Source organism: Antechinus flavipes, chromosome 5, assembly GCF_016432865.1.
Source record: "Antechinus flavipes isolate AdamAnt ecotype Samford, QLD, Australia chromosome 5, AdamAnt_v2, whole genome shotgun sequence".
Taxonomy (NCBI): domain Eukaryota; kingdom Metazoa; phylum Chordata; class Mammalia; order Dasyuromorphia; family Dasyuridae; genus Antechinus; species Antechinus flavipes.
Genome location: NC_067402.1, coordinates 166,641,474 through 166,656,710, shown reverse-complemented (window position 1 = coordinate 166,656,710; position 15,237 = coordinate 166,641,474).

The following is a 15,237-nucleotide window of genomic DNA, read 5'->3' as shown; positions in this document are numbered from 1 at the left end:
GAATTCTTATCACAAAATAAACATTTATTTTCTTTTTTAAAAAAATTGTATTATATTATAGCTTTTTATTTACAAGATATATGTATGGGTATTTTTTCAGCATTGACAATTGCAAAACCTTTTGTTCCAACTTTTCCCCTCCTTCCCCCACCTTTTACCCTAGATGGCAGATTGACCAGTACATGTTAGATATGTTGAAGCATAAGTTAAATACAATATATGTATACATGTCCAAACAGTTATTTTGCTGTACAAAAAGAATCAGACTACGAAATACTGTACAATTAGCCTGTGAAGGAAATCAAAATGCAGGCAGACAAAAATAGAGGAATTGAGAATTCTGTGTAATGATTCATAGTCATCTCCCAGAGTTCTTTCGCTGGGTATAGCTGATTCAGTTCATTAGTGTTCTATTGGAACTGATTTGGTTCATCTCATTGCTGAAGATGGCAAGGTCCATCAGAATTGAGCATCATATAATATTGTTGTTGAAGTAAATAATGGTCTCTTGGCCCTTCTCATTTCACTTACCATCAGTTTGTGTAAGTCTCTTCAGGCCTTTCTGAAATCATCCTGCTGGTCATTTCTTACAGAACAATAATATTCCATAATATTCATAAACCACAATTTATACAGCCATTCTCCAATTAATGGGCATCCACTCAGTATCCAGTTTCTGGCCACTACAAAGAGTGCTGCCACAAACATTCTTGCACATCCAGGTCCTTTTCCCTTCTTTAAAATCTCTTTGGGATATAAGCCCAGTAGTAATACTGCTGGATCAAAGGCTATGAAGAGTTTGATAACTTTTTGAGCATAGTTCCAATAAGCTCTCCAGAATGGCTGGATGTATTCACAATTCCACCAACAATGTATCAGTGTCCCAGTTTTCCCACACCTCCTCGAACATTCTGCATTATCTTTCCCTGTCATTCTAGCCAATCTGACAGGTAGTGGTATCTCAGAGTTGGTTTAATTTGCATTTCTCTGATTAATAATGACTTGGAGCATCTTTTCATATAGTTAAAAATAGTTTCAATTTCTTCATCTGAGAATTGTCTGTTCATTTACTTTGACCATTTATCAATTGGAGAATGGCTTGATTGCTTAAAGATTAGAGTCAATTCTCTATATATTTTGGAAGTGAGGCCTTTATCAAAACCTTTTACTGTAAAAATGTTTTCCCAGTTTATTGCTTCCCTTCTAATCTTGTCTGCATTTGTTTTGTTTGTGCAAAAACTTTTCAATTTGCTATAATCAAAATTTTCTATTTTGTGATCAATAATGACCTCTAGTTCTTCTTTGGTCATAAATTCCTTCTTCATCTACAGGTCTGAGAGGTAATCTATCCTATGTTCTTCCATATTATTTATGACCTCATTTTTTATGCCTAGGTCACGAATCCATTTTGAACTTATCTTGGTGTATGGTGTTACGTGTGGGTCAATGCCTAGTTTCTGCTATACTAATTTCCAATTTCCCCAGCAATTTTTGTCAGACAGTGAGTTCTTAACCCAAAAGTGGGGTCTTTGGGTTTGTAAAACCTAGATTATTAAAGTTATTGACTGTTTTGTCCTTTGAACCTAACCTATTTCATTAATCAACTAGTCTATTTCTTATCCAATGCCAAATGATTTTAGTAATCTCTGTTTTATAATATAAATTTAGATTTGGTACAGCTAGGCCACCTTCATTTGATTTTTTTTTCATCAATTCCCTTAAAATTCTTGACCTTTTGTTTTTCCATATGAACTTTGTTGATATTTTTTCTAAGTCATGAAAATAGGTTTTGCGGAGTCTGGTTGGTATAGTGCTAAATAAATAGATTAGTTTAGGGAGTATTGTCATCTTTATTACATTTGCTCTCCCTATCCAAGAGTATTTAATATATTTCCAATTGGTTAGGTCTGATTTTATTTGTATGGAAAGTGTTTTGTAGTTTTGCTCACAGAGTTTCTGATTTTCTTTTGGCAGATTAATTCATAAATATTTTATACTATCAATATTTACTTTAAATGGAATTTCTCTTTGTAACTCTGTTGGATTTTGTTAGTGATATATAAGAATGCTGATGACTTATGTGGGTTTATGTGTATCTTGCAACTTTGCTAAAGGTGTGGATTATTTCTAATAGCTTTTTAGTAGAATCACTGGGGTTCTCTAAGTATACCATCATATCATCAGCAAAGAGTGATAATTTGGTTTCCTCATTACCTACTCTAATTCTTTTTTTATCTCTTCCTCAACTCTAATTGCCAAAGCTAGCATTTCTAATACAATATTGAATAGTAATGGTGATAATAAACAACCTTGTTTCACTCCTGATCTTATTGGGAATGGTTTCAGTTTATCCCCATGACATATGATGCTTACTGTTGGTTTTAAATAAATGCTACTGATTCTTTTAAGGAAACATCCATTTATTCCTATACTCTCAAGTGTTTTTAATAGGAATGGATGTTGGATTTTATCAAATGCTTTTTCTGAATCTCTTGAGATGATCATATGGTTTTTGTTAATTTGGTTATTAACATGGTCAATTATACTAATAGTTATTATTAATATCAATATTAATTATTATAAATAATAATTATAATTATTTGTATTAATTAATATTATACAAATAGTTTTCCTAATATTAAACCAGCTCTGTATTCCTGTATAAATCCTACTTCATCATCGTGTATTATCCTGGGGATGATTTTCTGTAGTCTTTTTGCTAATATCTTATTTAAGATTTAGCATCCCTAATATTCATTAGGGAGATGGGTCTATAATTTTCTTTCTCTGTTTTCAACCTACCTGGTTTAGGTATCAATACCATGTCTGTGTCATAAAAGAAATTTGGTAGGACTCCTTCATTCCTTATTTTTTCAAATAGTTTATATAGCATTGGGGATAATTGTTTTTTTTTAAATATTTGGTAGAATTTACATATAAATCCATCTAGTCCTGGGGATTTTTCTTAGGGAGTTGATTAATAGCTTGTTCTATTTCTTTGATTTATTGATTTTCCTCGTTCCTTTTTCTAATCAAGTTTAAGGGTTATCTATTTTGTTCTTTTTGTAGTTTAACAACTTTCTTGCATTTGATTTTATAAATCTTCCATTTTATTTTCAGAATATATTTTTAAAAGCTTTTTATTTACATAACATATGCATGAATAATATTTCAACATTCACTTTTGCAAAGCCTTCTGTTCAAAATTACCCCCTTCTTCACCAACCCTCTCCCCTGGATAGCAGGTAATCCAATACATGTTAAATTTGCTAAAATATATGTTAAATCCAATATATGTATACATATTTTATACAGTTATCTTGCTGCACAAGAAAAATTAGATCAGCAAGAAAAATAATCTGGGAAAGAAAACAAAATGCAGGCAAACAATAACAGAAATTTACCCAACCATTCTCCAATTAATGGGCATCCATTCAATTTCCAGTTTCTTGCGCTACAAAAAGGACTGTCACAAACATTTTTGCACATCTTTCCCTCTTTTAAGATCTCTCTGGTATATAAGCCCAGTAGCAACACTGCTGGATCAAAGGGTATGCACAGTTTGATAACTTTTTGAGCATAGTTCCTATGTTCTTCTGATTTGTTGGAATATCATTCTTTATATCTCAATTATGAACCCATTTAGACCTGATCTTAATATAAGGTCTTATGTATGGGTCAATGCCTAGTTTCTGCCATATTACTTCTTATTCCAATTCTAATTCTTATCCCCAAAGCTGGGATCTTTGGGTATGTCAAATACTAAATTACTATAGTAATTGACTATTTTGTTCTGTGAACCTAACCTATTCCACTGATCAACTGCTCTGTTTCTTAGCCAGTACCAAATGGTTTTGATGACCACTGCTTTATGAAATAGTTTTAGATCTATTACAGCAAGGCCATCTTCATTTGTTTTTTTTTTTTCACATTAATTCCCTTGAAATTCTTGATCCTTTGTTCTTCCAGATAAATTTTATTGTTATTTCTAGGTCATAAAAATAGTTACTTGGGAGTTTGATTGGTATAGCATTAAATAAATAGATTAGATAATACTGTCATCTCTATTATATTCATTCGACCTATCCAAGAGCACTTGATATTTTTCCAGTTGTTTAGATCTGACTTTATTTGTGTGGAAAGTGTTTTTTTTAGTTTTGCTCATATAGTCCCTGACTTTCCTTTGGCAGATAGATTCCCCATTTTTTAATACGATTGATGATTATTATAAAAGGAATCTCTTTGTATTTCTTGCTGTTGGGTTTGGTTAGTGATGTTTAAAAATGCTGATGATTTATGTGGATTTATTTTGTATCTTCCTTTTTTGCTAAGTTTGTAGATTATTTCTAATAAGTTTTTAATTCATTTGCTAGTGTTCTGTAAGTGCACTATTATATCATCTGCAAAGAGTGATAATTTGGTTTCCTCATTACCTACTCTAATTGTTTAAATTTCTTTTTCTTCTCTTGCTGCCAAAACTAGCATTTCTAACGCAATATTGAATAGTAATGGTGAGAGTGGCAACCTTGTCTGTGTCATAATTGTTATTTTGCTCATTTGCTTTTTTTCCCATTTAACAGATTCTCTTTTTCACTGGGTTTCCTTCTTGTATCCTTTCTCAAACCTGTTTTGTACAGAGTTATATACTTTTTTCATTCAGCTAAATCTATTTTTTAAATTTACTTATTTTTAACACACATCATTTTATGAATTATGCTGTGAGAGAAAAACCAGAGAAAAGGGGGAAAAAACATGGAAGAGATAAAAAAAAACAGAAAAAAAAAAAGAAATGAACGATATATTGTAATTACATTCAATCTCCTTGGTTCTTTTTCTTGATACAGAGAGCATTTTCTGCCCCGAGTATATTAGGGTTTCTTTGAATCACTGAAACACTGAAAAGAACCATGCATTTCATAGTTGATTATCACACATTCTTGGAGTTATTGTGTATGATGTATTCATGGTTCTATTTGTTTTGCTTAGCATCAGTTTATATAAATCTTTCCAGCCATTTCTAAAACCATCTTTTTCATCATTTTTTAAAAGAACAATAATATTTCTTTACCTTCATATACCACAACTTGATCGGCCATTCCTTAAATTGCGAGTATCTACTCATTTTCCAGTTCCTTGCTATCCCAAGAAGAATTGCCACAAACATTTTTTGCACATGTGAGTCCTTTTCCCTCCTTTATGATTTCCTTGAAGTACAGACCCAGTAATGGCACTGGGCTTTTTTTTAGCCCTTTGGGTGTAATTTTAAATTGCTCTCTAGAATGGTTGGACTATTTCACAACTCCACCAACAATGCATACTTAGTATTCTGGTTTTCCCATATTCCCTCCAATGTTTATCATTATCTTCTCCTGCCATCTTAGCCAATCTGAAATGTGTGAGGTGGTACATCAAAGTTATTTTAATTTGCATTTCTCTAATCAATAATGATTTAAAGCATTTTTCATATAACTATATATGGCTTTAATTTTGTCATCTGAAAATTGTTAATATCTCTTGATCATTCATCAATTAGAGAACGACTTGTATTCTTATAAATTTGACACAGTTCTTTATGAATTTTAGAAATGACATCTTTATCAGAAATGCTGATGGTAAATAATTTTTTTCCAGCTTTGCACTTCCCTTTTAATCATTTTTTCCAATGGCTTTGATTGTGCAAAAACTTTTAAATTTGTTTATGCAAAGTTGTCCATTTTACCTTTCATAATATTATCTACTTCTAGAGCTAAACATTTGAATTTTTGCAGTAGGTTTTTGGATGATCTTCTAGGATTTTCTAAGTATATCATCATATCACTTGCAAAGAGTTATTTTATTTCTTCATTGCCTGTTCTAATTCTTTTAATTTCTTTTTTCTTTTCTTTTTATTACAACCACCATTTCTAGTACAATGTTGAATAGTGATGATAATTACTATCCTTGCTTCACCCCTGATTTTATTGGGAATGTGCCCAGCTTCTCTCCATTACAAATTATGCTTGCTGTATGTTTTAGATACATATTGTTTTTTATTTTTATGGAAAGGTTCTTTTATCCCTATGATCTTCAGTGTTTTTAATAGAATAACAGTGTTTGGTGCTGTATTTTCTCAAAAGTTTTTTCTGCATCTATTGAGATTATCATATGATTTCTGTTGGTTTTGTTATTGATGTAGTTGATTTTAGTATTATTTTTCCTGATATTGAACCAGCTCTGCATTCCTAGAATTAATACCAAAATTTTTTATTTTGTTAGGTTTTTTTTTCATAAAACCAGCTTTTAATTTTGTTTATTAGTTCAATAATTTTCTTATTAATCTCTCCTTTGAGTTTCAGAATTTCTAATTTGGTATTTATTTGGGAGTTTTTAGTTTGTTCTTCTAGTCTTTTTAGTTACAATTGTCTTCCTCTTTTTCTATTTAACTAATGTAGTTACTTACAGATATAAAATTCCCCCTAAGAATTGCTTTGGCTGCATGCTAAATTTATTTTTAGTGTTTTCTTCCAATAATTTTTGCATTTCCTTTTCCAAATTTTCCTGCAAAGTTCTCATTTTCTTTCCTTATTTTTCTTTTAACTCTTATTTAAGATACTTTTTGAATTCTTCCAAGAGAAACTTGTCAAATGGAGACCAATTTATATTAGCCTTGGGGCTTCATCTGGAGATTTTGCCTTTAGTGTCCTCAGGGTTTGAGGTCTCTTCTTCCATTCTTTATAAAAGGTATCTATAGTCTGAGTTCTTTTTTTTTTTTTTCTTTTTTGCTAATTTTTTAAGTTTGAGGTCTGCTCTTAGGGCAAGTTTCCTCTTGGCCTAAGTTTTCCTCTAAAGGTGTAGCTAGGTTTATGTTGGCTTTGGGACAGTATTTCTGACTTATTTTGCCCCACTGGGTGGATATGGCCACATTCCACATTATTCTGAGGTTCAGGGACACATTACTTACCTTTGGTATTTGCTTTGAATGTCTCACAGTTAGTTTGCTTGTCTGCTGGCTTCTGAAGAAGCCAATGCTGCTGAATTTTAGCTCAGAACCTCCCAGTGGATTCCCCTGACACATGGAGGCCTCACACCCTGGATCCTTGCACTGAGCCTATGCTCTGCTGACTTCTCCTTTCCTTGCCCCCACTCCTATACCAGATTGAAACAGACCCTTTCTGAAGTTCTTTCGAAATATATGTTCTGCTGGAAATGTTTTTCTCCAAATATTTGTAGGTTCTGTTTCTTCAAGACCAATTCAGAGACTTGATCTGGTGTTGATCTGAAAGAATCCAGGAAGAACTCAAAGAAAGAGCTGTTTACTCTCTGCCATCTTGGCTACGCCCTCTTTCCCCTTATTTTTTTATACATTTTATAGAGTGCTATATGCTTCATGGTATACATGTAGTGTTGCCTATTTAACCTATTACAATTGTGAATAGGTTTTCAATTGAACAAAACCATCTTTCACCTTTAATGGCTCTGTGTCTATTCTTCCTCTGCATTTCATTTGTATATTTACTATTTTTACCTTTTTCTAGGCAGTTTTGCTTTTTCAGAGTCAGATCATGCTCCACTTTGCCACAATCTTTCTTTTGAGTTGACCAATAACTGATGTCAATTTTAAATATTTAAATATTTGAAATATGTGATATAATTTTCTTGTAAAATATAAATGATTTATCAATGTTAAGTTCCTTGAGACTGAACTTTGATATTGGTTCTTTTATTTTAAACTTTTTTATGAATTTGGGGTTGCTTGAACATTCTGAAAATATGTATATTCATTGAAAATCCTTTTTTTTTTCATTCAGTATCATAGATAATTTTGCTGGATATGATATTTTTGGTCACAGGCCTCATTTTGATTACTAGTATATATAATTCTAACACCTCTAATCTTTTATTGTGGCTGCTGCTAAGTCTTCTACAATTCTAAGTATAGCTCTGGCATTTGTTTGTTTGTTTTTTGTTATAGAGTTTTCTCTTTGATCTCAGGGTTTCAAAATTTGGCAATAATATCCCTGTGTGTTTTCCACAAAGGATCTCTTTGAGGAGGATTATATTTTTCTATTTTACCCTCTTGTTCGATCACTCTAAGGCAATTTTCTTGAATTGTTTCTTGCATTTTTGGGTGAAGGGTCTTTATTTTTGGTCACAGCTTTTAGAAAGCCCAATTATTCTTTTATTTTCTCAATCTGTTCTTCAGCTCTGTTCTTTTTTCCTTCAAAATGTTTAGCATTCTGCTCTTTTTTTTTTTTCAATTTTTATGTTTGGTTTTGTTATTTGTTGATCTCTTATAGGTTTATTTGATTTCTTATCTTGCCTATTTTTAATTTTCAATGTGTTATTTTCATCCATAAGACTTTATATCTTTTTCTAATTGTTTAACTTTTTTTCCAAAACCTTTTTTACCTGGGATGGTTTTTATTTGTTTATTATTACTTTTTATTCAATATATTTCATTTGATTTTTAAATTCTTTTTTGAGTTCTATATATTCTCTCTGGGCAGAGAGTCATTTAATGTTACTCTTTGGTGTAGAGGAAGCTTTTTTTTTAAAAGTGTGCTGATCTGAATGTGGACTATGATCTTCCCCATTCCTGTAGTAGGGTTCTATAGTTGGGTTTTTCTTGGCTGATTCATCTTTTTTTTTAAATGAGAAGTATCAATATAAGACCTCTAAATGTGGGGATAAAAGGATGGTGCCTACAGTTTCACTTCAGCTCTACCCTCTGACATGGAATCCCAAACCCAAAACTCACCCTCTTGTAAGTGACAGCCCCATGCCACTGAAGTCCTGGTATGCTCATTCCATCTCATCTAGGGCTGTAATTTTGCAGCACAGCTGGGTGTGGCATTCCTAAGAAATAAAGGTTCCCTTAGTCTTCCCTAAATTGGATGCCCAACTCCTCAAGCTGTCCTGGAGGTAAAAGTTTCTGTGGTTCCTGCTGAGCATCCAGACAAACCTAGTTCACCCCAGCAGTCCCCACGTGGTGTTTCTGTAGAGATAGCCAGGAAGTATTTCCACTTCATAAGGGTTAATCCACAGACTAGGGTCATTTTTCTGACCTTCTTGGATTGTATGAGGATAACCCACATTCTAGCCCAAACTGTCATGATTTTTCACTAGTGTATATTCACCCTGAGGTACAAATTTGTTTTGTTTGTGGGGGATATCTGGAGAGTTAGAAATTTACTGGTCTACTGTATACCAAAGAAATCATAATAAAGGGAAAATGATGCAGATGTGCAAAAATGTTTGTAGCAGCCCTTTCTATAGTGGCAATGAACTGGAAACTGAGGGGATGCCATATGGCTAAATCAATTATGGTACCTGAATATAGTTCTATAAGAAATGATCAGCAGGATGATTTCAGAAAATCCTGGAGAGATTTATGTAAACTGATTCTAAGTGGAATAGAACCAAGAAAACATTATACATAGCAACAACAAGTTTATGTGATGATCAATTCTGATGGACTTGGCTTTTTCAAGAATGAGGAGATTCAGTACTTTTCCAATAGACTTGTGATGGAGAGAACCATCTGCAACCAGAAAGAGAATCGATTGTAGGGACTGAATATGCATCATAACATAATATTTTCACAGTTTTGTTGTTTTTGTTTGTTTTCTTGGTTTTTTTTGATATGATTTTTCTTGTGGAAATATTTCTAGAAGAATTGCACAAGTTTAATATATATTGGATTACTTGCTGTCTAGGGGAGGATATAGGAGAAGGGAGGGAAAAATTTTGGAGCTCAAGGATTTGCAAGGGTGAATGTGGAGTAAAACAAGGTTGCCCACTATCACCATTACTATTTAATATTGTATTAGAAATGCTAGCTTTGGCAATAAGAGTTGAGAAAGAGATTAAAGGAATAAGAATAGCAATGAGGAAACCAAATTATAACTCTTTGCTGATATGATAATATACTTAGAGAACCCCAGAGACTCTACTAAAAAGTTATTAGAAACAATCCACACCTTCAACAAAGTTGCAGGGTACAAAATAAACCCACATAAGTCATCAGCATTCTTATATATCACTAACAAAACCCAACAGTTAGAGTTACAAAGAGAAATTCCATTTAAAGTAACTACTGATTGTATAAAATATTTAGGGTTCCGGTTAAGATGGCGGAGAGGAGGCTCACAGTTGCATAAGCTCCGCGCTTTCTCTCACTATCCACTTCATTACAAGCCTCTGAATCAATGCTTGACTGAAAAAAACCCACAAATACTTACCAAGAGAAGCCATCCTTGAGATCCGCCAAGAAAGGTCTGTCTTTACTGGAGGGCTGGGGAGGTTTTAGATCGGGCGCAGGCTGAGGGCAGCGGCAGTGAGAGCACGGGAGCAGAGCTGAGAGGGGGTGGGGAGTGATCGTAGCCGTCTCTGCGGGGAGAGCTTCGCTACAGGTTTGGAACCTGCAGCAAGTCAACAGCCCAGCAGAGAAGCTAAAAACACCAGGGCTGAAGAACACAACCGCAAACAGCTGGAGTCTCTCAGGACCTGGCCGCCCCCCCCTTCCCCCCCATCAGTGACTCAGCACGCTTTGGGATCTCAGAGCGCAGGCGCAGCACAGTCCTGCTAGTGCCTCACTGCTGCCCCCTGCAGTCTGTAGAGGAAGCTCAATAACACACCCAGCCCCCCCCCAAAGAAAGACTCCAGTTTTTTCTGTTTTTCTTTGGTAGTTTGTCTCTGATTAATAGACAGAATGAGCAAGAAGCTGAAGAGGACTTTAACCCTTGACAGCTTCTACACAGATAGAGAGCAGACTCTAAATCCTGAGGAGACTAAAAACAGGCAGTCCCCAGGTGATTCCCCAAAGGAGGAGATCGTCTGTTCCTCAGCACAGATGAACCTCATAGAAGTGATTAAAAAGGCTCTCACAAGGGAGCTAGAAGAAAAATGGGGAAAGCAGAGTGAGGCTTGGCAAAAGGAGAAGGAAGCTTGGAAAAGGAGAGGGAGGCTTGGCAAAAGAGCCTGGAGAAGTCAGTTAAAGAGAGAGTGGATAAAGAAGTAAAATCCTTGAAAAATAGGATTAGTGAACTGGAAACAGAAAACAGCTCTCTAAAAAACAAAATTGGCGAAATGGAAAAAAATTCCACAGAACAAAAGAACTCAATTGGACAATTAGAGAAAGATTTTAAAAAAGTGAGTGAAGAGAATACTTCACTGAAAATCAGAATTGAACAAGTGGAATTGAATGACTCGAGGAGACAAGAAGAATCAGTCAAGCAAATCCAAAAAAATCAAACAATGGAGAAAAATGTGAAATACCTTCTGGGGAAGACAACAGACCTGGAAAACAGATCCAGGAGAGACAATCTGAGAATCATTGGACTCCCAGAAAAACATGATGAAAAAAAGAGCCTGGACACTGTCTTCCAGGAAATTATCAAAGAGAACTGCCCAGAAGTCATAGGAACAGAGGAAAAAATAAACATTGAAAGGATTCATCGATCACCCACTGAAAGGGATCCTAAAATCAAAACACCAAGGAATATAGTGGCCAAATGCCAGAACCCTCAGATGAAAGAAAAAATATTGCAAGCGGCTAGAAAAACCCAATTCAAGTATCAAGGAGCCACAATAAGGATCACCCAGGATCTGGCAGCATCCACATTAAAAGATCGAAGGGCCTGGAATATGATATTCCGAAAGGCTAAGGAACTTGGTATGCAACCAAAAATAACTTACCCAGCGAGAATGAGCATCTTTTTCCAGGGAAGAAGATGGACATTCAACGAAGTAAGCGAATTTCATCTATTTCTGATGAAAAAAACCAGAACTTAACAAAAAGTTTGATCTACAAATATAGAACTCAAGAGAAATCTAAAAAGGTAAAGATTAATCTTGGGAACTATATTTTGACTATATAGATGTATAAAGAATACATGTATACCTTGTTCTAGAAATTGATGTGGAAAGGACATTGTACCAGAAAAAGGGTAAAGTGGGGGTAGTACATCTCATGAAGAGGCATAGGAAACCTATTATATCTGAGAGAAAGAATGGAGGGGGATGAATATAGTGGGTATCTTACTGCCTTCAGAATTGGCTTTAAGTGAAAAATCTTAAGACATATTCAATCTATGGTGAAACTTCTCCCATCTCATTGAAAAGTGAGAAGGGAAAAGTGGAAAGGGAAGGAATAAGCTAAGCGGAAGGGAATACGGGAACTGGGAGGGAAAGGGGTAAGATAGGGGGAGGAACTCTAAGGCGGGGGAGGGACACTAAAAAGGGAGGGCTGTGAGAAGCAAGGGGTGCTCACAAGCTTAATACTTGGAAGGGGGGGAAAGGGGAAAGAAGGGAGGAAAGCATAAACCGGGGTTAACAAGATGGCAAGTAATACAGAATTGGTCATTCTAACCATAAACGTGAACGGGGTAAACTCCCCCATAAAGAGGAAGCGGTTAGCAGAATGGATTAAAAGCCAGAATCCTACAATATGTTGTTTACAGGAAACACACCTGAAGCGGGGAGATACATGCAGGTTAAAGGTAAAAGGTTGGAGCAAAATCTACTATGCTTCAGGTGAAGTCAAAAAAGCAGGGGTAGCCATCCTGATCTCAGATCAAGCTAAAACAAAAATTGACCTAATTAAAAGAGATAAGGAAGGACACTATATCTTGCTAAAGGGTAGCATGGATAATGAAGCACTATCTATATTAAACATATATGCACCAAGTGGGGTAGCATCTAAATTCTTAAAAGAGAAACGCTGCAAGAAGAAATAGACAGTAAAACTATAATAGTGGGAGATCTTAACCTTGCACTCTCAGAATTAGATAAATCAAACCAGAAAATAAATAAGAAAGAAGTCAAAGAGGTAAACAGAATACTAGAAAAGCTAGATATGATAGATCTCTGGAGAAAATGTAATGGAGACAGAAAGGAATACACTTTCTTTTCAGCAGTTCATGGAACCTATACAAAAATTGACCATATATTAGGACATAAAAACCTCAAACTCAAATGTAGTAAGGCAGAAATAGTAAATGCATCCTTTTCAGACCACGATGCAATGAAAATTACATTCAACAAAAAAGCAGGGGAAGTAGACCAAAAAATAATTGGAAACTAAATAATCTCATACTAAAGAATGATTGGGTAAAACAGCAAATCATAGACATAATTAATAACTTCACCCAAGAAAACGATAATAATGAGACATCATACCAAAATGTATGGGATGCAGCCAAAGCGGTAATAAGGGGAAATTTCATATCTCTAGAGGCCTATTTGTATAAAATAGAGAAAGAGAAGGTCAATGAACTGGGTTTGCAATTAAAAATGCTAGAAAAGGAACAAATTAAAAACCCCCAGTCAAACACTAAACTTGAAATTCTAAAAGTAAAAGGTGAGATCAATAAAATTGAAAGTAAAAAAAAAAACTATTGAATTAATTAATAAAACTAAGAGTTGGTTCTATGAAAAAACCAACAAAATAGACAAACCCTTAGTAAATCTGATTAAAAAAAGGAAAGAGGAAAATCAAATTGTTAGTCTTAAAAATGAAAAGGGAGAACTCACCACTAACGAAGAGGAAATTAGAGCAATAATTAGGAGTTACTTTGCCCAACTTTATGCCAATAAATTTGACAACTTAAATGAAATAGAAAAATACCTCCAAAAATACAGCTTGCCCAAACTAACAGAGGAAGAAGTAAATATCCTAAACAGTCCCATCTCAGAAAAAGAAATAGAACAAACTATCAATCAACTCCCTAAGAAAAAATCCCCAGGACCAGATGGATTTACATGTGAATTCTACCAAACATTTAAAGAACAATTAACTCCAATGTTATATAAACTATTTGAAAAAATAGGGATTGAAGGAGTCCTACCAAACTCCTTTTATGACACAGATATGGTACTGATACCTAAACCAGGTAGGCTGAAAACAGAGAAAGAAAATTATAGACCAATCTCCCTAATGAATATTGATGCTAAAATCTTAAATAAAATATTAGCAAAAAGATTACAGAAAATTGTCACCAGGATAATACACTATGACCAAGTAGGATTTATACCAGGAATGCAGGGCTGGTTCAATATTAGGAAAACTATTAGCATAATTGACTATATCAATAACCAAACAAACAAAAACCACATGATCATCTCAATAGATGCAGAAAAAGCATTTGATAAAATCCAACACCCATTCCTAATAAAAACACTTGAGAGCATAGGAATAAATGGACTTTTCCTTAAAATAGTCAGGAGCATATATTTAAAACCATCAGTAAGCATCATATGCAATGGGGAAAAACTGGAACCTTTCCCAGTAAGATCTGGAGTGAAGCAAGGTTGCCCACTATCACCATTATTATTTAATATCGTATTAGAAACACTAGCCTCGGCAATAAGAGTCGAGAAAGATATAAAAGGAATTAGAGTAGGCAATGAGGAAACCAAACTATCACTCTTTGCAGATGATATGATGGTATACCTAGAGAACCCCAGAGATTCTACCAAAAAGCTATTGGAAATAATTCATAATTTTAGCAAAGTAGCTGGCTACAAAATAAATCCCCATAAATCCTCAGCATTTTTATACATCACCAACAAAACCCAACAGCAAGAGATACAAAGAGAAATTCCATTCAGAATAACTGTTGATACCATAAAATATTTGGGAATCTATCTACCAAAGGAAAGTCAGGAATGATATGAGCAAAATTATAAAAAAGTCTCCACACAAATAAAGTCAGACTTAAATAATTGGAAAAATATTAAGTGCTCTTGGATCAGCCGAGCGAACATAATAAAGATGACAATACTCCCTAAACTAATCTATTTATTTAGTGCTATACCAATCAGACTTCCAAGAAAATATTTTATTGATCTAGAAAAAATAACAACAAAATTCATATGGAACAATAAAAAGTCGAGAATCTCAAGGGAATTAATGAAAAAAAAATCAAATGAAGGTGGCCTAGCTGTACCTGATCTAAAATTATATTATAAAGCAGCAGTCACCAAAACCATTTGGTATTGGCTAAGAAATAGATTAGTGGATCAGTGGAAAAGGCTAGGCTCACAAGACAGAATAGTCAATTATAGCAATCTAGTGTTTGACAAACCCAAAGCCCCTAACTTCTGGGAAAAGAATTCATTATTTGATAAAAACTGCTGGGATAATTGGAAATTAGTATGGCAGAAATTAGGCATGGACCCACACTTAACACCATATACCAAGATAAGATCAAAATGGGTCTATGACCTAGGCATAAAGAACGAGATTATAAATAAATT